The sequence below is a fragment of the Petromyzon marinus genome, chromosome 32 (assembly GCF_048934315.1).
Source record: "Petromyzon marinus isolate PM22_M1 ecotype Great Lakes invasive population chromosome 32, UKy_Petmar_22M1.pri1.0, whole genome shotgun sequence".
NCBI classification, from domain to species: Eukaryota; Metazoa; Chordata; class Hyperoartia; order Petromyzontiformes; family Petromyzontidae; genus Petromyzon; species Petromyzon marinus.
Window position 1 is genome coordinate 6,335,785 of NC_133698.1, and position 22,776 is coordinate 6,358,560.

General features: G+C 50.5%; 1 protein-coding gene across 7 annotated transcripts in view; it reads right to left on the reverse strand.

Annotated features, from left to right (window-relative positions):
• BCL9L (BCL9 like) overlaps nucleotides 1-22,776 on the reverse strand; it is a 174,305-nt gene that overhangs the window by 102,275 nt on the left and 49,254 nt on the right. The window contains exon 1 of one of the 7 annotated variants that reach the window (XM_076071241.1): nucleotides 3,412-5,749. The exons of the other annotated variants lie outside the window; for them this stretch is intronic. The gene's annotated coding sequence lies outside the window, so the exon portion shown is untranslated. Of the gene's footprint in view, nucleotides 1-3,411; nucleotides 5,750-22,776 lie in introns of those variants that run through there. 7 annotated transcript variants of the gene reach the window in all.

A 22,776-nucleotide genomic window follows, 5' to 3' on the forward strand; every position in this document is an offset into this window, starting at 1 on the left:
TGATTCACTGCCCAGCGATGTTCCGTGCCCTTGAAATGAGCTCCGCGGGTTTGGCACGGGCGGACACGGAGGGCCGGGGAGCTGCGCGACGTGCGGTTAAACGACAGGCATTCCGCGACGGGGGGTGGGTTGTGACACCGAGCGATGTCGAAAGGACCTGGGCGACGGGAGCGTATCTAGGTTTGGGATTACAGTTCAAACGAGTGACGACTCTTGCCCTCTTCTCCCCGTTTCGTTTACAGCCCCCCTCGGCCAGTGGTGGAAATTCCACATTCCTATGGCGGTGGCGAGTCTCTCCCACAAGGCAGCCACTGTGTTGACTTGTTTTTTTATTGGCCTCAGAGGGAATGGGCCAAGGCGAGCGCCAAAGGGCATCTGGAACTCGCGGGCTTCCAATTGCGAGACATTCGCTCACCTGGCCGGTTACTGGTTAACAGGATCATGGTTAAAATTTTGATTTAAAGCTTTCGTGACTGCAGTAATTCATATTCTTAGTTTTTTCGGTAAAGTCACGTTGAAGAGAAACAACAAAATAATAAAATATATATAAAACAATAAAAAATTCTCACGACGTTTCGACCATAACTCAAACGGTCGTCTTCAGGTGTTTTATATATATTTTATTATTTTGTTGTTTCTCTTCAACGTGACTTTACCGAAAAAAACTAAGAATATAGGATCATGGTTACCAAAAAGAATTGGGCATTGGGAGTTAAACTTAAATGGAAAATATAATTGGCAGAATGAAGGGTAAGGCTGGTGGATTCGGGGGGAAGCGTATCCGATTCCCATAAAAAAAATGCTCCTCTGCGATTTTAACTCTCTCTGCGATTTTACCTCTCTCTGCACTACATCCTGCGACCTTCATTGGACTAGTTAAGATGAACAAAGTGACCAGTCCAGGCGGCACTGACGCAGAGCAAACAAGTTACTCCATGACATGTTTTTCTCTCCCTATAATCTTGTTTTTGACCCCCAGGTCTTCTTTGAAGCAGTCTTTCCTTAGGAATGTGGAATTACCAACCACAACAAACATTTTGCATGCGCACTGTCCCACCCTTCTTTGAACGAGGAAACCCCTTTGAATATTTAAAATTGCCTTGGCCTTGAATACAGAGGCAGTATCTCGGACGGACTCTCACCTGGCTATAAATAAAGGGAGTTTTACTTGCGTCACAGTGTAATAACGCACTCTTCGTCTGATTCTTGGGGTGATGAAACAGTCATTGAATTGCATCTTGGAGAATCAATTACAAGAGATTCCCATCACCCCTTGGAGGCGGTGCCATTAGTCGCAATGCTCAAAAAAGAGATGCGATCGAGTAACACATTCGTCAAACAAGTGGCCTTAAAACGAAAGATAACAGGCGACGTTTCAGGCAAGGGTCCCCTTTCACAGCCCGTAAAGGCAAGAGAGGCAGAGTGGATAAGAGTTCTATCTCTGGCCTCTATGTGCTATTTAACTATAAAGAAGGACCATTGCTCAAAAAGTCACCAACTGTAAATCTTTTTTTTTTTATTTTTAAGGCCACAAGTGTTATTGACGAAGGTGTTCAGTTTTGATTTTGTTTTTGTCACCGTATCCGTGCTTTTGCACCACTGCCAAGGCAGCGGGCAGCGGCATCACCAAATAGCCCATCCCCAATCCTTGAATTGCACCGCGACGGTTGATCAAGTTGCCGGAGAGGTGAATGGTTCCAGGTGTGGTTTATTTTTTTGTTTAACTACAGCACTCTTTCTAACACTTTCCAGACGAGCTTGAAAGTGTAAATGCGTCGGCTCTGCCCACCTGCCTGTGTGTAAAAGGAGGGCACGATAGCTCTCGTAATGTAGGAGATGATGCAATCCGAATAAAACATAAAATTTTGTTACTTTTAGGAACCTGCCCTTGTGGTCAATACGGTTTTGTAAAAGCTTGTTTCCCTCGTTCATGCTGCAGTCCACTCGTCAATTAGCAATTCCCGTTCGAGTAACGGAAGGTGATGCAAGATTTGGGGTGGGCACACAGTGCACAAATTAACCACAATGCCTCGCTGAGCATAAACCACACCAACTCCGGTCATCCTCGCAGCAGATTTTGGCTACCCATCCAACAAAAATGGTCACCGCATCGTGCGCTTTCAGATGCGCTTCTGCGGCTTCTGAAGTGCTTTTCCTTCCGATATGAGCAAGCCACTGGAACTAATGCGCTTTTAAATCATCTAGATTGACAACTTATTTATTCAGAACTGTTACTTGTGTTTAGATTGTTGCCCTTCCACCGCACCTCCGAATAGCGCGGTTGGCTACGTACGGTGCAAAAGAAGTTCAGCATGCATAGTGCCCACCCCTGCCACCTTACTTAATCTGCCCACTGCTCTTTGAGCCTCACTGTTTTTTCTGCATCTCAGAGCAAGCAGCAGATAAGAAGTTTTTGCCACCAGCTCAAGTAAAATCATATGTATTTTTACACATTCCGTGACCCTCATGGGAATTGCTAATTGTTAAGATTAATTAATTGACTAGTGGTTGGTGGCATGGACAGAGAAAACCATCCGCGTTGAAAGGCCTGTCCGATACACGGAGACAAATCAGCAGCGCTAAAAGAAGCACGGTGCATATTCTTTGGATCTTTCGGTAAAGTCACGTAGATAGAAAATCAACTAAAAATATAAGTAATAAAAAAAATAACGGTGCAGCAAAATCAATTGTTGTCCTTCAATACTCCCACCACGTCGATGCTCCTTACCGTTACCAAACGGCACTGACCAGTGTGGTGAAGGGCGCTCAAGGAACCCTAACGAGTAGCACGGTCAAAGGGCTGTACACGTACATTTGCGTTTGTGTCTTTGTATGTGCGTCCGTGCGCGCTACGAACCAGGCGACCCGAGTTCGATTTCGGCTTCATGGCCAAAAAATTTGTGACGAATATCCGTAGCGGTCCTGGGCCTCCCCTAGGGAGACTCAGCCTTAAATTACTTATCAAGTGCAGCGACTAAAAAAATTGCAAAGGAGAGACAAAGGCGGTCGGGCGTGGTACTGACCACCTAACACCTTCGTGTACCATGCCGACGACCTTAATCGGTGCTCGTTAACAGCACTTGCCCCAAACAGCCCGTTCCAGTCTATATAGGGGACATTTGTCTTTGTCAGTTGTCCCACTGGAAAGCATATGGAGCGGGCTACTTTGGGATCCACAAACTGGCTGCTCGTTGTGAGAGCGTTATTTGCCGAGCACTTGACGCTCCGGGCCAAGTAAGAGCCGTCCCCCTGGTGATTTCCCAGCACTGCCAATGCCACGGCGCCTTCACGCCCCCCCCCCCCCCCGATCAATAGCAGCGCATTTTTCCCCCCGCTTTAACCCTTTCGCGGGCCACAAGCCATTCTTTCTGCCAGATTGACGCGCGAGGACGGGATGAATAATAACCTCACCTGAAGGCAATCAATCCAACGGCGCGCAAATGCTCAAATCAGTATTGGCCGCCGCTTATCTTCCGCCGGGGGAACCGTGCCGCGGTGGAACTGTCGGCACGCCCGACTTGAAATCCAGAGGTCCGCCGGATGGATTCGATCTCTGGGCGCGGCAGTTGAGGTCGCACTCATTACACACAAAGTGCTTGCTACAAATGAACCACAATAACCTTGGCGATCTCGTCAAGGAGCATAAACCCATCACGCGAACTCCGGTTATCTTTGCAGCAGCAGCTGTTGGCAGCTGGCCATCGAACAAAGACGGTCACCGTATCGCGTGCTTTCGGATGCGCTTCTGCGGCCATCTGGAAGGCTCTTCCTTCCGAAATTAGGAAGTCACTGGAGGTATGAACTTCTAAATAATCTAGATTGAAAACTCAACTCTTTAAAACTACTTTTTGTGTTTAGTTTGTTGTCCTTCCCCTGCATCTCCGATTAGCAAGATTGGCTACGTACGGTGCGAAAGAAGTTCAACAGACATACATACGAAACAATGGTGCAAGTTTCTTAAATCCACCACTCCACCCACCACCGTCCACACAGCGGTATAGATGAATGCACCACAGTCGATTGGCATAATGCGTGCGGTGGGGACAAGTGTGGGTACTCCCAACCACTGTTCCTCCAAGATGTCTTGGCCAACGTGGAAGAGTAGGCCAACATACCCCCGAGCTCCCTTCAGCGGACGGACGTCTTTTCTGCCAGCAATTTTGCGTGAGAAGGAAAACGCAGGGCTGCCCCTTGTGTTCGGCGATGTCCTAAGCCACTGGGGAAGTCCCACATGCCTCTGGCAATGACGCGTCTATTAATACTACAACCAATTACTGCGACTTCCCACTTGGTGATGCACCCTCGCCTCGGGCTGTTGCTCATTCTCCTGACCCTCGAGGCAGGAGGATGATGACGACCACGACGATGATGAGAATGAGTCAATCTTTTGCTGTGATCTGAACTCTTATTCTCTTGAATAACGCCCGCTTCCGAGATGTCGTTCCACGCCAAAAAAAATAAAAGCATTTCCTTTTTTAACAACAACCCATCGCGGTCACATGGACTTCGAGAAGAATAGCTCATCAGCAGCATTGGCTCAACACAAGTAAACTCTGGAACGGTTTCATAATCCAGTGTCTCATCAGCAGTCATGCCTGCTTTTATCAATGCTGATGAACTGCCAGATGCTTACCGGCAATGAGCCTCGATTAAAGAAATGAGTAGTGAGTGGTTCGTAGAAAAACTATACAAAACATAGCACAATCTGTACAATCGTAACAAAATAAAATAATCCCTCCCGCTTCCCCGTGTTTGTCTCTCCACGTATAAAATTAACCATCTCACGAATTGGTGGCTCCTGGCGTTCTCCCTGCCGAGCCGATGTGTGCCCGTGGTACAAGAAGCGTCTCTCCGGGAAAAGATGAAGCGTTCCCTTTGGAGAGCGTGACATTAGGAAATAGAAAATGACGTGAGAACCGAGGGCACAACGACGCGTTGACGCGTTCTTATTGTAAATCGTCGTCGTCGTCATTATAATGTTTTCCCAACACGCGATCCCAGCAGGCGCACGACCTTTTAACGACACCCGAATTGGGATCGATCGGCGACCCGGCGAAAAATTCCCCACTCCGGAAGACGTCGCCTTCCAGAAGCTGGAAGACGACAAAGATTGGGGGGGGCGCGGGGAAAGAAACCCACACCCAACCCACCATCCCATAACCACTGCATCACCGGCACAGCACTCGTCACATGACAGCAGTAAACTGGTTCAGACTGGTTCGAAAGGCTAAATATAGTTGTGTGGCGGGTGGGGAGGAGGAGGAGGAGGGGGGCAGCCCTGGCAGTGGCGGGCGGCTGTGTGAGAGCGCGCGTTAGGTGGGGGAGGAGATGGATCGTGACTGCTCGCTGCCGTGGGTGTGCGGGGACGCGAGGCTTGGGTCTGCCTCCCCCCTCCTCCTCCGTGCGTCTCGCCGGTTCCCCCCCCCCCCCCAACAAACAAAGACAAATATCCCCCGTGTAGCCTCAACAGACTGTTGGGGCAAGTGCTGTTGTTAGCGAGTGGCACCTATTAAGGCCGGCGCGGCACACGAGGGGGTTGGGTGATCGAGCACCACGCCCGGCCGCCTTTGTCTCCCCAATGGCGATGTTTTTACACTCCGCACCAAGTACTCATTTGAGGCCGAGTCGACCTAGAGGAGGCCCAGGATCAGGTTCAGGCAATCCGTCACTTGGTGTTGGTGGCCGTGAGCGGGAATCGAACTCGGTTGGCCGGGCTCGGAGCGCAGCGCGCCGCTAACCGCTCCTCCTCCACTACCCCCACCACCCCACACCTCACTACCCCCCTCCACCCCCCTCCACCACCCACCCCCTAACCCACTCACCCACCGCCGTGCCTACTCTCGATGCGTCTTTTTCAGTCGCGGGCGGGCGGGCGGCTGTCTGTCGCTCGCGCACCTGTTGGCGGCCGCCGCCGCCGCCGCACACTGCCGGTGACGAGACCCACCACGAGAAGCAGCAGCAGATTTGGGAATGCGTGATGGGGCGGGCGGGCGGGGGGGGTGGTAACTGGCCGCTCTACTGAACGGCAAAAGAATGAATGAGACTCGCGTGAAAAAGGAAAACCACCAAGAGCGAGCAGGAGGAGGAATTGTGACCAACGGATGATTTACTGGCGTGCTGGATGGCGCTTCGTGTGACTCGTGACAGCCGTGGTGTCAGATTTGTGATAATTGTATTTGCTGGTGACAATGATGACGGCTGTGTTTATGATTGACGTTGGATTGGCGATGCTGATTATGATCGTAAGTCCAATAATATTCCATACGCCTACGAAGAGATATCGTTTGTAAATGTAATATACACCCTACAATGACACCAATTATTACAATCATTATTATTCTTATTAGACCAATTCTCATTACAGTCATAATGCATCATAATTGGGGTTTTTGGGTGAGGCCGTGTAAAAAAATGTGTCGTAAAAACCTCCTCCGCCCGACACAGCCAATTAACAAGTGTCACGTGAACAAATGTGGCAAAAACGCATTACTGTGTCAGCACACCCCGTATGTCGGAGAGTAATCTCACAACATTTAAACAGGAGCGACGCTTGGGCTGGGGGATTTCACCCGGCAATTATGAATCATATTGGCCGTGAAAGCCTTACATTGAAAATTTAGTCGTAATGAAGTTCTTAATGGCATTGCCGTGATGATGATTAATACACGATGACAATGTTCTGTTGATGTGAGTGATGGTAAGATGAAGAAATTACGTCTGATAGGAGCATTCCATCTCCAAGACTAGGCACTACACAGCATTGGCCATGCCACACACAAAATCCTTTTGAAGCGAGTGCCAAAAAAATACCCGACTAAGTGTATTTCCGTCATGAAATGCACCAAAACAGCTTCAACATCGTGTCATTTTGTACAGTATGTATCACGGCCTGCCGATGTTTAAAAAAAAGACAGTTCTAAAATTATCTCTTATTCAAGAAGCGCATAATTTGTATTCGGACTGGTGCCATTTCACACAAGACACAGGTGAAGGGCAGAATGTCTCTCCCTGGGGAAGCTTCTTAGCCTGAGCTCCCAGACCTGACCGGGATAAGTAGCAATGCCCGTGCATTATTTATGTAATAACATTTTCAATATCTATACGCGGAATGTAAAGCACGCGGGCTGCGGAAAAACAAAAAACTGACATTTAGAACGCAAACTCGGATTGCTTAGGAACCCGTGAACACGCCGTAGGCCCGGCAGCCAAACAAAGGCATCTGCAACCAGACTAATCTGCACACTGCTTGGAGATTCAACATTCTGCAGCGCGCGCACACACTCCGCTATGTAAAATGTCCAATATTAAAAATGCACCGGTTTGTATAACCTGTCATGGCCTGGTTTCGTACGCAGTGAGGACGTGAAGATTTTGCGGCCGTTACCAGCTCCGTGATAATCCCCCCGCCTCCCGCCGTCTACTTCCCTGCGGTCTGTCAATGATTTTTGACAGAAGTCTAGGTCAAGTCAAGGTCAAGAGGTCATCGTTGCCGGCGCCAACGATTCCACCACAAGGTCCCCCATCGCTTGATTCTGCTCGATCGATCCTGCAGCTGTTGCGGAGTTGACACACGTCCTACGATGTCTGCTCGATGTCTGCTCTAACACTACACCACCGTCTGGCTTTAGAGGTCTGTCCCCCTTGGTCACTAACGTCCAATGCCCACCTCGGTAAACCTGCCCTCCTCCATCCTGCGCACATGCCATTCATCACACAACCTCCTCTCCCTTCCTCATTGCATCGTAACACTTTCTTGCCACACTCTTATCCTGACCTTCCAAGTGCGTATTCCGATCACTCCAGAAGCAACTGGCTTAATCTAAAAAAAAGAACGATAAGCCAACAGTAAAGAATGCCGTAACGTTAGCTATTGGCAGTTGAAATGTTACCACTTTTGGGGGCATCTTAAAACTTGCATCCCCTGCTTTCAGTTAGACGTTTAAAATGCCAGTGACATTTTACGCACACTTGCAATTGTGCGCTGAATTCATGATCTAAATTTTACAAAGCCTGAAATTATTTGGAAATTTTAAATACACGTAGGCTTTCGGGACCAATATTACCCACAGGTCTTTTGGGTTAGATCACGTAAATATAAATGTGTTGCCAAACCCGCCACCACCCGACACGGCCAACTCGTAAGGCTCGTCACGCAAACAGAAGATGCCAACTAGTACAGCACACCGGTGTGTTGTACTAGTGACGAGTTGGCACGTTCTGTTTGCGAGACTAGCCTTACTAGTTGGCTGTCGGGTGGTGGCAGGTTTAGCAAAACATTAATATCTACGCTATCTCACCCAAAAAAAAAACCTGTATTTTGGAAATTTAAATACGTTTCACCCCCCGGTGGTTTGTGCGTGTGAACATAGGATTGTTCTCCGGTACGCACTCAGGGTAAACTTTCGGGATGAAATGTCAGTGAAATAATTACCAAATATGAAAAAAGCGGCCCAAAGGAACTTCCTAAAAAAAAGGCACAACTTTTAGAGCAACGATCGTTACCGCAGGCACATCCTGGGAAGCAAAATCTGCGCAGCCTCTACCTGCAAGTCAATTGTAAAGAGCTACAACGTCAGGGTGGCACAGTGGTAACACTTGTGCCTCGCAGCAAGAAGGCCTCGGGGTTAAAATCCCGGCTCAGGCGCTTTTCTGCGCGAGGTGTGTGTGTGTTCTCCCGCTGTTGTGCATGGATTTCCTCTGGGTTCTCCGGTTGCCTCCCATAGCGAGAAAAAAAAGAATCATGCACTGTAACTGGTATTGGCCAGATATCCCAATGCTGAAACATTTTCCAGCAATTTACTCAATTAGGCTTACACACAGCAGCAGCAGCATGTCCCTTCCCCCCCCCGCCGCCCAACTCCGAAAACTTGGCAGGACCCTCCTGAAAAAGAGCCGTGAGACACGGCGAGGCCTTCCTGGGTAAAACAAGCGTCAAGGCCACCACCGCTTCTCAATTCCACTGCCGTCGATGGGACGCGGTTCTCTCCACACCACCACCACAGCGGCGGTGGACAAACACTTTGGTGTGCGTGTGTCCACCACCACGATTGTGTGTGTGACTACCACCACGTTGTAACTACCACCACGTTTGTGTGAGTGACCACCACCATGGTGTGTGTGACCACTACCGCAGTGTGTGTGTGACCACTACCACGGTGTGTGTGTGACTACCACCACGTTGTGTGACTACCACCACGTTTGTGTGTGACCACCACCATGATGTGTGTGACCACTACCACGGTGTGTGTGTGACCACCACCACAGTGTACGTGTGTGACCACCACGGTGTGTGTGTGACTACCATGGTGTGTGTGTGTGTGTGACTACCACCACGGTGTGTGTGTGTGACTACCATGGTGTGTGTGTGTGACGACCACAGTGGCGGTGGTCACAGACAGGCACGAGATGGCCTCGTGCGTGCCACATCTCCCAGGCTACGCGCAAATAAACAAACCAATCCTAATAGCGGGACACCGTGGTGGTGGTGGTCACACACACCGAGGTGGTGGTGGTCACACACACACACACCGTGGTGGTCACACACGCACCATGGTGGTGGTCACACACACACCGTGGTAGTGGTCACGCACACACCGTGGTGGTGGTGGTGGTGGTCACACACACACACCGTGGTGGTGGTGGTGGTGGTCACACACACACCGTGGTGGTGGTGGTGGTCACACACACACCGTGGTGGTGGTGGTGGTCACACACACACTGTGGTGGTGGTCACACACACACCGTGGTGGTGGTCACACACACACCGTGGTGGTGGTGGTCTCACACACACACACCATGGTGGTCACACACACACCATGGAGTCGCAACAAGTCATGGGAGCAATTTTTTTGCCGGCTATTTATAAGCGGCACTGTCTATTTTGGGCACAGGACAAATATGAACGCAGATAGCTGGGCATGACATCTCAGAGTTAATTTTGCCCCACGTGAAGCTTGCGGCATTAGAGTGATGGGCGCAGCCACCTTAAGGTTTGTCGAAGGTTGCTTGAAGGTTAATCTGGTGCTATTGTTTGTATGGGCCTAGCATTGCTTGCTGGTTGCTCCAGTGGTCGCAATGTGGTCTGGTCGTATTGAGCACGAATCCACTGTGTGTGTGCCATGTTAGTGCGAGGTATTCTACTGCTTTACTTTCATTTCACCAGGTCGAACCGCCAAAGACCAGGCGGAGTCTCATTGGCGAGAACGACCCGGGTCATCAAAATGGCAAGGGCAAAACAAAAATAAAGTTTCAGTAACGCGAAACAAATATATATCGGGGCAAAAAACAACCGTGCGTCTCACATGAGAAATCTAAATTATCGCGAGGTGGAGTGGTGGCACGGTGGCAAGTGTGCTGTGCTTCGAGCCCAGAGACCGGAATTTGATAACCCACTCACGGTTAATACCAGTGGCGAGTGATATCTGAATTGGTCCCCCCCCCCCACCACCACCCATCCCACCACTTCATCAACCTGCATTAACCATTAACGGTGCAGTATAGTCTACCATATCTGTCAGGAGGCTGCCCTTCATCCAGCAGTGGTTTAATAAAAAGACCAGAAGATTATATTCGCAGATTCTAACTCCTGCATTAATGGGTCTAACGCTGCGTCGATGACCGTCAATTGCTCGTGGTAAAACGCATCCAATCACATGTAGAAGAATTGATGGTTCCCCCACCCGTCCCCCACCTGCCGCTTCTGATGAGTCCGGTGTGCCCCGATACCGTCGATGCACCTTGTAATGCCGTCCGGAACGTCAGGATGTTGCAATGTATGACCTCGGAGGATGTGGAATATAATTTTTTTTTAATGATGGTTTTCGATTCATGCATTTTGTAAGATTTCGGGTTGATATAACCACTCCACAGCCACTAGAGGCAGCTACATTCACAGGAATGTTGCTAGTGTGGTCTTCCGGGCAAGGCCACATGTTGAACATTTCTCTCTATCCCTCAAACTTTCACCACTCACCACCGCGGGCATCTCCAGGAGCTGAAGACTGGAGCCGAAGACTGGAGTTGAAGACTCCGAAATTTGTAACAGTGCGTGGCAAAAGCTTGAGAGAAGAAATCCTCGACCCATGGCCTAACCGGGAAGACCGCACTTGGATTACGATCAGCCCTAAGACCTAACACACCCAAATCCGCCGCAAATATTGACAAAATGATAATCCCTTTGGGAAACGAACCGCAGCAATGCTCATTGAATCGCATGCCGATTTGTCATGCCCACTGTATAAACCACCAGGCATGACGCGGCTTAGCCCAGAGAGGTCGTTGAAACTTTTGCTCTCCTGCAAGGAAGTCTACAACGGCGTGGACTTTCGCTCGCAGGGGCCACGGCGGTGGCCACACTCTACCGGCAAAATTGTTCTGCTCCGCCTCACTGGAGTTGCGGGGGACAGTGATTTATTGCGGGCTAGCAGTTAACGACGAGACACAATTGCCCAGTGTAAAAGGAGGCACTTAGAGAAGAAGAAAAAAAAACAATGGCCGCTCTCTCTGGGCTAAGAACTTCAACTGCAGCGGCACAGACGTAATTGACGATATTAGGCCCCATGCCCTTGACAAAAATCAAAGCACAGGCGGCGGCTGCTGCTGCTGTTGCGGCTGATGATGTTGCTGTGGACACGAGCACAGCGCGTAAATTCGCACGGCGATGTTTGCGTTAGCGCCTGTTGTTCCGACGTGGGCAACATCAAGGCGCATTCCATAGTGCGCCCAGGCGCTGCGGCTCGATAAGAGAATTGGGGCTGGAAGGATGTCTAAAAAAAACATTCCCGGCCTCACCAGATGAGGGGCTTTAAGCGACTTCTTGTCAAACCCCGTTACTGGCGCATTACGTCAATATTTATTTTTTACACGGGGTGACTGAACTACGGAGGCGCTGCGTCGGCCAGTAAACACGGCATACATCACGCGGGGTAATTTGGTCGAGACGCACTAATAGGGCGTTTATGTTCACCAGACGGGCCGCGGACTGCTTTCGGTTTGTCTCAATTGTGCGTGGGGGGGGGCCTGGCCTGGCCGAGATGCTTAGAAACGTAAACACATTTACACTTGTGAGCGTACAGCGCGGGAGTGGGGGGGGCCCAAGTTAATTGGCGGTGGGGGGCGGGGAATTTTTGCTTGCTTCAGCCGAGCTAAGGGGCAAGTGTCAGGAGCCAGCACACACGGTGTGTGGCAGTCACAGCCACCCCCCCACAGCCCCTAGGACCAATTTCTAAAATCACCACCAATTGGTCAATCCACTGCTGGATGAAGTCCTCCGCCCTGCCACCTCTCAAGCGTCCTGCGACGTAATAATCCACCTGGCACACGAACTGAATTTATCGGCTCCCATCTCCTTGGTGGATCCAACCAGGAGGGGGTTTCATTCCTTGGCTTGCCGCTCCGTCCACTGTCGCACTTGACCATCGACGACTAATTGTAGGGTGTTCGAACGAAGCGAAGCTGTGCGGCTCAACGTCAGCCGCGCTGCCCACGCAAAGCGACGCTGTCCGACTGTCGGCCCAATAGTTTGGTTTCAAAAGTCCGGCCCAGCTTTGTTTAACAATCCCCAAGATGTCGCATCGAATAGAAGCACGTGGGCACTTGGCATGGCCGAGAGGTAGCGCGTTCGACGCTTGATGTTGAAGACTTTACCGAAAGAACCAAAGAGTATATTGAACTTACTTCGTACTGTGGGTAGCCAACCGTGCTAATCAGAGGTGCGGGAAAGGACAACAAACTGAACACAGGCCAGCGTCCGCCCTGTGCGACACGTGTGTAACCCGTGTGTTGAACTTCTTTCGCCTCCGTACGTAGCCAACCGCGCTGATCGCGGGGTATTAACCACAATCGCTCGACGCGACCGCTCGGCAGTGGACGATGAACAATCCGTTGACATTACTCGCGACGAGGTTGGCCACGTGTGCTGCGCCTTTAGCTAATTGGGTGAAGCCACCGCGTAGCAGCATCGCCGGCCCCTAGCGTGAAACGACTGCGGACTACGCTCGGTCAGCGAAAACACGCCGCCTTCACGAGACCCTTGCACCATCACAACGGGCGCGGATTAACAACGCGGATCAACAAACCAACGGACGGTATCGTTCCGATTCAAAATAAATCCATAAGTTTCATTTTAAATGAGCGAAAAGTTTAAAACCGGACGGAATTTGCATTTGAATGCATTCTGCATTAGAATGGCGCACGTCTTTGGGGCTCTACGGGACATTTATTTATTTTGTTGCTAAGAAGATTACCTGCATGTGGCTCTAGCACAGTGTACACATTACGCACGGCCGTTTCCAAGAACGCTGGCACACTGCACAAGAATTAAAAAATAATAATGCTTTGGCAATAATAGTAGTGATATTCATATGCCTTCATTAAGCCACGCATCGTTACAGAGTCCACTTTGGACGACTGCAACGATCGAGCGATAACGATTGAGCGGTGGTACAAACAGTACAAATGAGCGAAAAGTTTTAAAACCGTACGGAATTTTCATTTGCATACATTCTGCATTAGAATGGAGCACATCTTTGGGGCTCTACGGGACATTTGTTTTGTTATCCTACCCACGTAGGATTTTGGGGGGGGGGGGGTGGAGGGGGTTAATGCTGTTATTAGTTAGTCGCTGTATTAGGAACAAAATATCTCATCCAGGTATCAATGAAATGCAGGCCAGAGCACGACGGTTGGCCGCTTCGTCCCTTGAGAGAGGCCTGCACTTGAAGTCCGAGGTTAGAGTGAAACACGGCTCTGCTGTTTAACAATGAACACAATTATAAACGAAACCCTTGCAACTTAACCGACCTGTAACGGGGCAGTCATTAACTCAATTAAAGCCGACATTCTGGAGTGGACACGCGTTACTTTACCGGTCCCATTTCCCATTTGCACCTTCGAAAACGCGACAAGCTTTTTTTTTTTCAACAAAGGCGGGTCATCCATCGAGTGACCCGACGTCCTCCCGAAAGTGTAACATGCGCACGCTCCCGCTCGCTCTCCCTTCACCTTTTGTTAATTGCCGTGTTGACTTTTGCAGACCCTTGTAATCATGAAAGAGGAGGTTTTTTTTTGTAAACCTGCTATTTTCTTTGATTTACATTCAGGGAACGCCGGCCGTTTTATCTTCCCAATTGCAGTCTTACGACGAAGCCAACCGTTTCGTTTGAAAACAGTGCACGTGCACACATTATTTATATTCATCTCGTTGCTTGGAAGATGGCAGTAAATAGGGTTCACTTGTTTAATTAGCCCTGATGTATGTTCCTTTTGCTTTGGATAAAGCGGCATTATTATTTAAAATTTTGCCACATTTTGTATCAACTCCTGGCCGAATAAGTTCAGCGCAATGGTACACATTTGTTGGGGCGACGGTCGCCACTGAACTCTATCGCACAAATACAAATACACGGGGGATCACATAGCCTTAACACACCGCAGGGGGCAAGTGCTCTTGAGCGAGCACCCTACGAAGGCCATCTTTGTGAAGGACACAATAAAGCCTATGACGACATGCGTCGGCGCGCATCGCGACAACTGTGACACACCGAGAGAAACGTTCACAACACAGCCAGGTGAGGACGAGAAGTGACACGGAACGACGCGCCGTTGGGGCCGTGAGACCCAGCCTCCTTTCCTCTTATCTCGTCCTCTGTGCAACAGCTAACTCTTATTGGCTTCAACTCCCTCCATCCTGTCCGATCTCAGATTGCCTTCTTCCTTTCACTGTCAGGCCCCCCCTTTCACCCCTTCCTTCGAGCCGTCCTTCAAGTCAGAGCAGCATCTATCTTTGGCTGCCTCTTGGCTTGTTTCCCAAAATCATTCCAGAACTTCCTTCATCAAGCTCCCACCACCTCTGAGATTGTTCTCACGCCATATCTATCGCCTTGTCTGGGTTACCCTCTCTCCTGCTGAATCTGTTCTAGAGCTCCATTCGACGCCATGACACCACATCTCAAAACCTTGCAGTCCCCCCCCCGCCTCTCCTCCATTCAAAAAGAAAAAATAAACACACCTGGTACGATAACTATCAACTATTTAACTATTTTTATTTTACCAGGTAAGGCCCTCTGGGCGGCCTGACCACAAATGATAGCTCAACGACGTAGCTTATCACGTGGAAATTTCTCGCAGCCAAATACTCCAATCACACGTTTCCAAACGTGGAGGGAAAAACCGGAGGACCAGAAGAAATATCCACGCGACCACGGGGAGAACGTGCAAACTCCAAATATACAACAGGCGTCAGACGGTATCGAACACACGACCTCCTGGATACCAGACGAGGTAGTTAACATCTTGCAACCGTGGCACCCTCACCCGCATCATCACACGGTCAGGAGGGATGGCCCAAAAAAGAACAGACCAGCCCTAACCAGCACTAACCAAACATAACACAGTGCCACTGGAAAGGCAACCACAGCAAAAGAAGGATCTGAAAGTGGCCGTGTCCATGTGCAAGCCGAACAAAGTTCTGGGGCGATTAGACATACGTCATCCAGCACTCACTAGTTAACTCCCTCACTGACAGTCAGCTGCTTCCTTACAATACCTCTATTGCTGCGACAATGGTCGGTGATCCGAGGAACTTCACTCCTCACTGATTCATCCACCAATGATGACTCAGTCTGCCAGACCGACTTTCATCTCATCCACAACATGTTCACACACTCACCCACCCACTCGCCAACTCACTAACCAACTTACTCATCCACCAGCTCACACCCACCAATTCACTCAACTCCCTCGCCAACACACTCACACTCACCAACTCACTCATTCACCCACTCAATCACCAACAAACTCACTCACCAACTCACTCATCCACTCACTCACCAACTCGTGCATCCACCCACTCACCAATATACTCACCCACCCACTCATTCACAAACACACTCGCCCACCCACCCACTCACTCACCAACTCATTCACCCACCCACTCACCAACTCACTCACTCACCCACCCACTCACCAACTCACTCACTCATCCACCCACTCGCCAACTCACCCACCCACTCACCAACTCACTCACTCATCCACCCACTCACCAACTCACCCACCCACTCACCAACTCACTCATCCACTCAACAAGCACACGGGGAGGTCACAACGCTTCCCTTTCTGCTTCATCCCTCGCACTGCTCGACTCTGGAATCTCCTCCCATCGTCTTATTTTTCGAACAAAGACAGTGGTCACCGCATCGTGCGGCGCTTTCAGGCGTGCTTCTGCGGCCGTCTGTAATGCTCTTCCTTTTGATATTCGGAAGCCACTGGAGCTATGCACTTTACATTATCTAGATTGAAAACTAATTTCTTTAGAACTGCTTTTCGTGTTTAGTTTTTTGTCCGTCCCCCGAACACACTCCGATAAGCACGGTTGGCTACGTATGGCGCGAAAGAAGTTAAACGTTCATAAAGATGTCCAGGAGGGGCGGGTCAGAAAGTTATAACCAAACACACCCACTGTGAGGCATGCTAGAAGTCAACACCTTGCAACCACATGAACCTAAAACTCAACTATTTTTATTTTACCAGGTAAGGCCCAATGAGTTATATAGCTCTGTTTCACGTGGACATTTATAGCAGCCAAATACTCTAAACTTATGTTTTATAAATGTGGAGGGAAAAGCCGAAGGACCCGGAGAAAAATCCACATGGCCACGGGGAGAACATACAAACACCAAATATACAGGCGTCAGCGTTGAGATCGAACCCACGACCTCTTGCATACCAGGTAAAGAGAGTTAACATCTCGCCACCATCACACCCCTCTGTGGTTACATGTTGAAACCACCTGCCTCACGACTCGGCCGCCCTTTACCTGCGCCCAGCCGCTCACTCAGAGCCACCCTACCCCACCTGCAACATGAGCCCACACAGCCCCACCTCTGTCCTGTTCCAAAGCCGTGCGGGATTTATACGGAGCTGCAATCTAATGAGCTCATTTAACACTTATCTTTTAAATACATAAAAAGGAGATGATACTGCAACATGACGCAAGAGGTGCTTACGGCGGGGGACCGTATAAATATCCGAGCGGAGTCACTTAGTTCTTGTCACCATATCGCAGGCATAAAAGGAGAAATGTTCTGCGCCGTACGAATAACTCTTCGATATTGCCAACTTTCGCGGAATCGGGGAGCGTCGTGATATTTCTGCGCTCTCCGGTGGAATACGCACATCAGCAGTACGGTGGGCTCCACTGTGGTGCGCGGTCAGCGCAAATTCCGCGGCAGTTATAGCGCGCGACAAGCAAAGCACGCTCTCGCGCCACTCCTCGCGAGCCGACACACAACAGCGTAAACCAAGGGGGTTCCCGAATCATAATTGATTTTGATTTATCAGATTGCGTCGTAAAACCCTCCGCCACCCGACACAGCCAATTAATACAGCTGTCACGTGATGAACAAACGCGCCGATTTATTACTGCTCGAGCGTCACCCGGTGAGTTGGAGAGCAATCAAAACATTTTAACAATTAGGTACGACGTTTCGACAATTGTACGTATTCACGTTGAACTTCTTTCGCACCGTACGTAACCAACGGTGCTAAACGGCGCAAGTTACAACCACCATCAAGAGGCATTTGCTAGAGCTACATGCATTTTACTTGCGCAATCATGAATCGTAACATTGGTCGTGAGAGCAACTGGTCACTGGCCTCCACACACAAGAGAATATTTTGGCAAACATAATGAAGGTGAGATTGAGAGAATGTACAAAGGCATCTTGATTTAATGTGAGATAGAATTTGCATTCACGGCCCTATCTATGCTCACTCAGGCCCGTTCATCTTTCTAAAAGCGCTCATGGCCTGTTCTCGTCCACCTCCGTTTCATCACCGTTTGTTTAATTATTTTGTCGCCTCTTTATTTAACCACTTCAATTGCAAACCGCATTCATTAATTGTCTTCGGTTCATATTCCCACTGGTTCTTTTCCAGTGTTGTTGCCACACACACGGCCATGGTTTTGTGACAAGCGTGGTGGTATTGAACGGGCCGGTTCAAAAAGAAAATTACGAGGTGGTGCATTGTTTTAAGCCTCCCATTCTAAAACGTCCCAGTCTCTCCTGTAATTCAATTAATTGAAGTGTATTCAGTCAACCGGCTACTTTTCACAAATGTAATATTGTTGCCAAACGTTGCACGGCTTCTCCAAAACAAATGTTCAAGTCAGCACTTCCACAGATGCCTGTGCAAGCGTGTGCTAATGCATTGCATGTGTAGTGGTGTATGCGCGGGGTTAGCAAAGAGAGGGTGCAACCGAGGTCGCGCGGGTGCATTTGGGGATGAACAGGTGCAAGCGTCGAGACATGGCTTAGGCGCCGGAGAGGCGGCAGCAATTAGGGGGAGAATTAATTAAGCGGGTGCAATTGGGAACGGGCAGGTGCGAGCGTTGGAACACGGGGCAGACGGCGGAGAGGCGGGCGATGGAGGCGATAAGAGAAAGCGCGTGCTGGAGGCGCTGTAGAGGCACCAGCTTAATGGGTGGTTATTGAGGACCCCTAATGAGGAGGGATATATATAAGGTAGTGTGCGGAGCAACACTGGGTGGTTGTTGGTTGGAGCTCAAGGGATAATGAACACAAGAGTCGGGGAGAAGATGCCTGGGACCTCTCCCTCCTTATCTCGTCCTCCCCAGCAGTGTTGGCTGATCCCCTGCTGGGGGCAGGGACGAGGGTGGAGGTGTGAGGGAAGCAGGACAGGTTAGCGGAGTACAGAGTGAGAGGTTAGCGGAGTATAGAGTGAGAGAGATATTGGAGTATAGAGTGAGAGAGATAGCGGAGCGGGGAGTTTGGAACAAGGGTGTGTGTATGTTAGTGTAAGTGAGGAGCATCCACAATGGATGCAAGGTAAATAAAGTGATACAAGAGAAAAGCTAGGAGTGTCCGAGTACTTCACTAAATTTGGTATGGAAGTGGTGAAGAATCTACGTCGCCGTCATGTCAAAGAAAGCGGCTAAGAAAAGGAATCTACCCGTCGACTTCTCCGATGACGAAAACAACAGAGACATCGTTCTCGCCACGGCCCCCGACACTGCAGATCAGCCAGAGGTCCTGCTGCTGCCGGTGCAAGAGGGAGGGCGCGGGGAAAGTCCGGTCCGCCCGCCAACAAAGGATTGGAGGGACATCGCTGCCCATCTGGAGAGGACGCTGTCGGCGGTTACTTACCTGACGACGGCAACCCAGGCGACGACTCCGGCGGTGGCGCTGGCGGATGCGCCGACTCTTCCCGCCACTTCAACGACGGCGATCGCTCAGGAAGCCGCCGCCATTCCGCGAGCGGAAGCGGCCCCCGCCATTTCATTTTTAGCAACGGTAAATACGACATAGGCCGGACCACCCTGTTGCAGCACCATTGGACGTAGAATCTAAACCTAAAATGGCGTTCCTAACACCACAGGGATTGTTAAATTTCAATTGTCTCCCAATGGGGCTTCACTCCGCGCTGGCCACTTTCGAATGCCTCATGGAATTGGTTCTATCTGGTTTGCAATGGGGATCGTGCCTTATTTATCTAGATGACATTATTGTCTTCGGTCGCACTTTCGACGAACACTTGCAGCGGCTGCGCTTTGTTTTCTCTCGAGTGCGTGATGCAAACTTGAAATTTAAGCCGCAAAAAAGACATTTGTTGCAAACATCGGTTAAGTATTTGGGCCATGTCGTCAGCGTCTCAGGGGTCACTACCGATCCGGATAAAACGGCCTGCGTGCACACCGGGTCGATCCCCAAATCGGTGTCGGAAGTCCACAGCTTTGTGGGGTTCGTCTCGTACTATCGCAGGTTTGTAAAGAATTTTGCAACAATTGCAATACCGCTCCATGTTCTAACAGCCAAGGGACAGAGATTTCATTGGGACAAGGCAGAAAATGATTATTTTGCAGCGCTTTGTGACACTCTGGCCAGTGCGCCACCGCTCATGTATCCAGATTTCACCAAGTCCTTTATCCTGGACACTGACGCCAGTGATACGTGCATAGGCACTGTCTTGTCCCAGGTCGTCGACGAGGTAGAGAGGGTTGTGGCATACGGCAGCCGCGTTATGTCTCCCGCTGAGCAGCGGTATTGCGTCACACGCAGGGAGCTGCGTGCCATGGTCCATTTCATACAGTTGTACCGCCCATACTTGTATGGCGGGGACTTCCTTGTCCACACAACACTCCAATACTCCCTGCGTGTGGACCCACGCTCTGGCCAAATGGCCTGTTGGATTGAAATCCTTCAGGGATTCTCGTTTACTGGAAGGGGACGCGCTATGTGAATGCGGATGCGCCGTCCTGGCTGCCGCCCGACTCGTGCAGGCACGTGATGGACTCAACTCGGTGCGGACCGCCGCTGCAGAAATCGCCAAAATATTCGCCGCAGTTGGCTCGGTCCCGGCAAGCGATGTGCAAGTGCCGGCCGACCGCCATGAACCACAGCGAGTGGCGACGGTTCCAGGTTGAGGATGCCTCCCTGCTGAAATTGAGACGCCATGCCTCACGACAACCAAGTGCTGCGGGGTACCCTTTTCTGCAGCTCAGTGAGGGGCTACTCCTACGTTGGGAGGTAGAGCTCCAACGGTTTTGTCGAGTGGTGCTCACGAGCCTACAAGGCAGACTTACGCACGCGGTGCACGGAAAATTAATACATTTTGGTGTCAAGAAAACGCTCTCAACCTTAAAGATGGATTTCTATTGGCCAGGGAAGGACAACGATGTGTATCTGTTCGTTAAGGCTTGTCCAGAGTGTGCGCGTCGGAAGTCACCTGCACAACCGCACAGGGTGCCGCTGCAATCCATAACGGTGTCTCGCGTGAACAAATTGGTGGCATTGGACATTTTGGGACCACTTCCCATTACCCAGAGGGGTTACAAATATTTGCTGGTCGGAGTTGAGTATCTCGCCCGTTGGCCAATGGCGTGGCCTTTGTCTGACCAGTCAGCTGCATCCATAACGGAGGCCTTTCTGCAGGGGTGTGTGCTTGATAAAGGTGCCCCGGAAAATCTGCTCACTGAGCAGGGTAAAACATTTTCCTCCAAGCTACTGAAGGAGAGGTGTGTGACTCCCTGGGTACTGAAAAGATTTGGACTTCCCCCTACCACCCACAAACAAATGGAATGGTTGAGCAATTGCACCGGACCTTGACATCCATGTTGTGTCAGCAGGTAAACGCGGCTGAGTCCGATTGGGACTTGCACATCCCGGATGTCCGTGCCGCCTATAGGCTGGCCCCCCCACACCTTGACGGGGTTTTCGCCCTTTTATTCAATGTATGGTAGGGCACCCGAGACCCCCATACTGGTACAACTGGGCGTGCGTCCACCGGGCAAGGCGTCTACTGTTCCGGTTCCCACGCAGGTGACCCTCGACCGGCTACGAGAAGCTCGAGAGGCCGCCATAAGGCGGCTAACGAATGGCTGCGAGCTACACAACCACCACGTGACCTATGGCGGGTAGGAGACAGGGCATGGCTTCATTGCCCTCAGGTGCCCGTGGGGCACGTCGCCCAAAGCTGCATCGCCCATGGCAGCGCCCCATTGAGGTCATAGATGTTCAACGACCCAAGTGTGTTCGCATTCAAGTCGGGCGACGTAATTGGTTCGTACGCCCATCACGCCTCAAAAGATTTGTACCGCCACGTCTCGATGCGTCATCTCCCATCCCGGAACAGCCTGTGTTGGATGCATCCGAAGAGCTGGTCACACCGCACCAAGCGGATGCGCGTCGAGAGTATTGTCCTCTTCCGCCCACAGGATCGCGACTACCAACGCCGCAGGACCATTCTACTGGGCCATCGCCTGAGTCCGGGCCGCTAGACCCGCCGCGAGCACGTCGCTCGTCATTAAAAGGACATGTGCACAGGGACGGCCCGGGAACCCACTTTCAGAGGGTTACGTCCAACCTGAAAGTTACGACAGCTACGTTCCCACGTGACCTGCCGTCGGTACACCGTTCGTCATGGAAGCGACATCACTCCTCATCTAGTTCTGGCCCTTCTCCTCCTCCGGCAATGCTAGACCCGGTTCGCGAAGATAGGCCGGCTGCAGGAACCCGCTCCCGGAGAATTATGTTCCGTTGAGGAATGTGGGATCAACGGCACGACGGACCGCTGCGCCGTTCTATCCTCAGCGGAACAGACTGCACTCTTACACTCCTACAAATGTTTTTTATTTGTTGTACTTGTTTTTTCTTGTTGCTACTTGTGTCACGGGTTCGCGCGTTACTTGAGTTGTATATGAGGTCAGCCGGGACGGCTGGGTTTTTCATCACGGGGGGGGGGGGGGGGGGGGGGGGTAATGTAGTGGCATAACACGCGGGGTTAGCAAAGAGAGGGTGCAACTGAGGTCGTGCATTTGGGGATGAATAGGTGCAAGCGTCGAGACATGGCTTAGGCACCGGAGAGGCGGAAGCAATTAGGGGGAGAAGCATTAATTAAGCGGGTGCAATTGGGAACGGGCAGGTACAAGCGTTGGAACACGGGGCAGACGCCGGAGAGGCGGGTGATGGAGGCGATAAGAGAGAGAGAGCGTGCTGGAGGCGCCGTAGAGGCGTCAACTTAATGGGGGGTTATTGAGGACCCCTAATGAGGAGGGATATACAGTGAAGGAAAAAAGTATTTGATCCCCTGCTGATTTTGTACGTTTGCCCACTGACAAAGAAATGACCAGTCTATAATTTTAATGGTAGGTTTAATTGATCAGTGAGAGACAGAATAACAACAACAAAATTCCAGAAAAATGCATGTCAAAAATGTTATAAATTGGAAATAAGTATTTGACCCCCTCTCAATCTGAAAGAT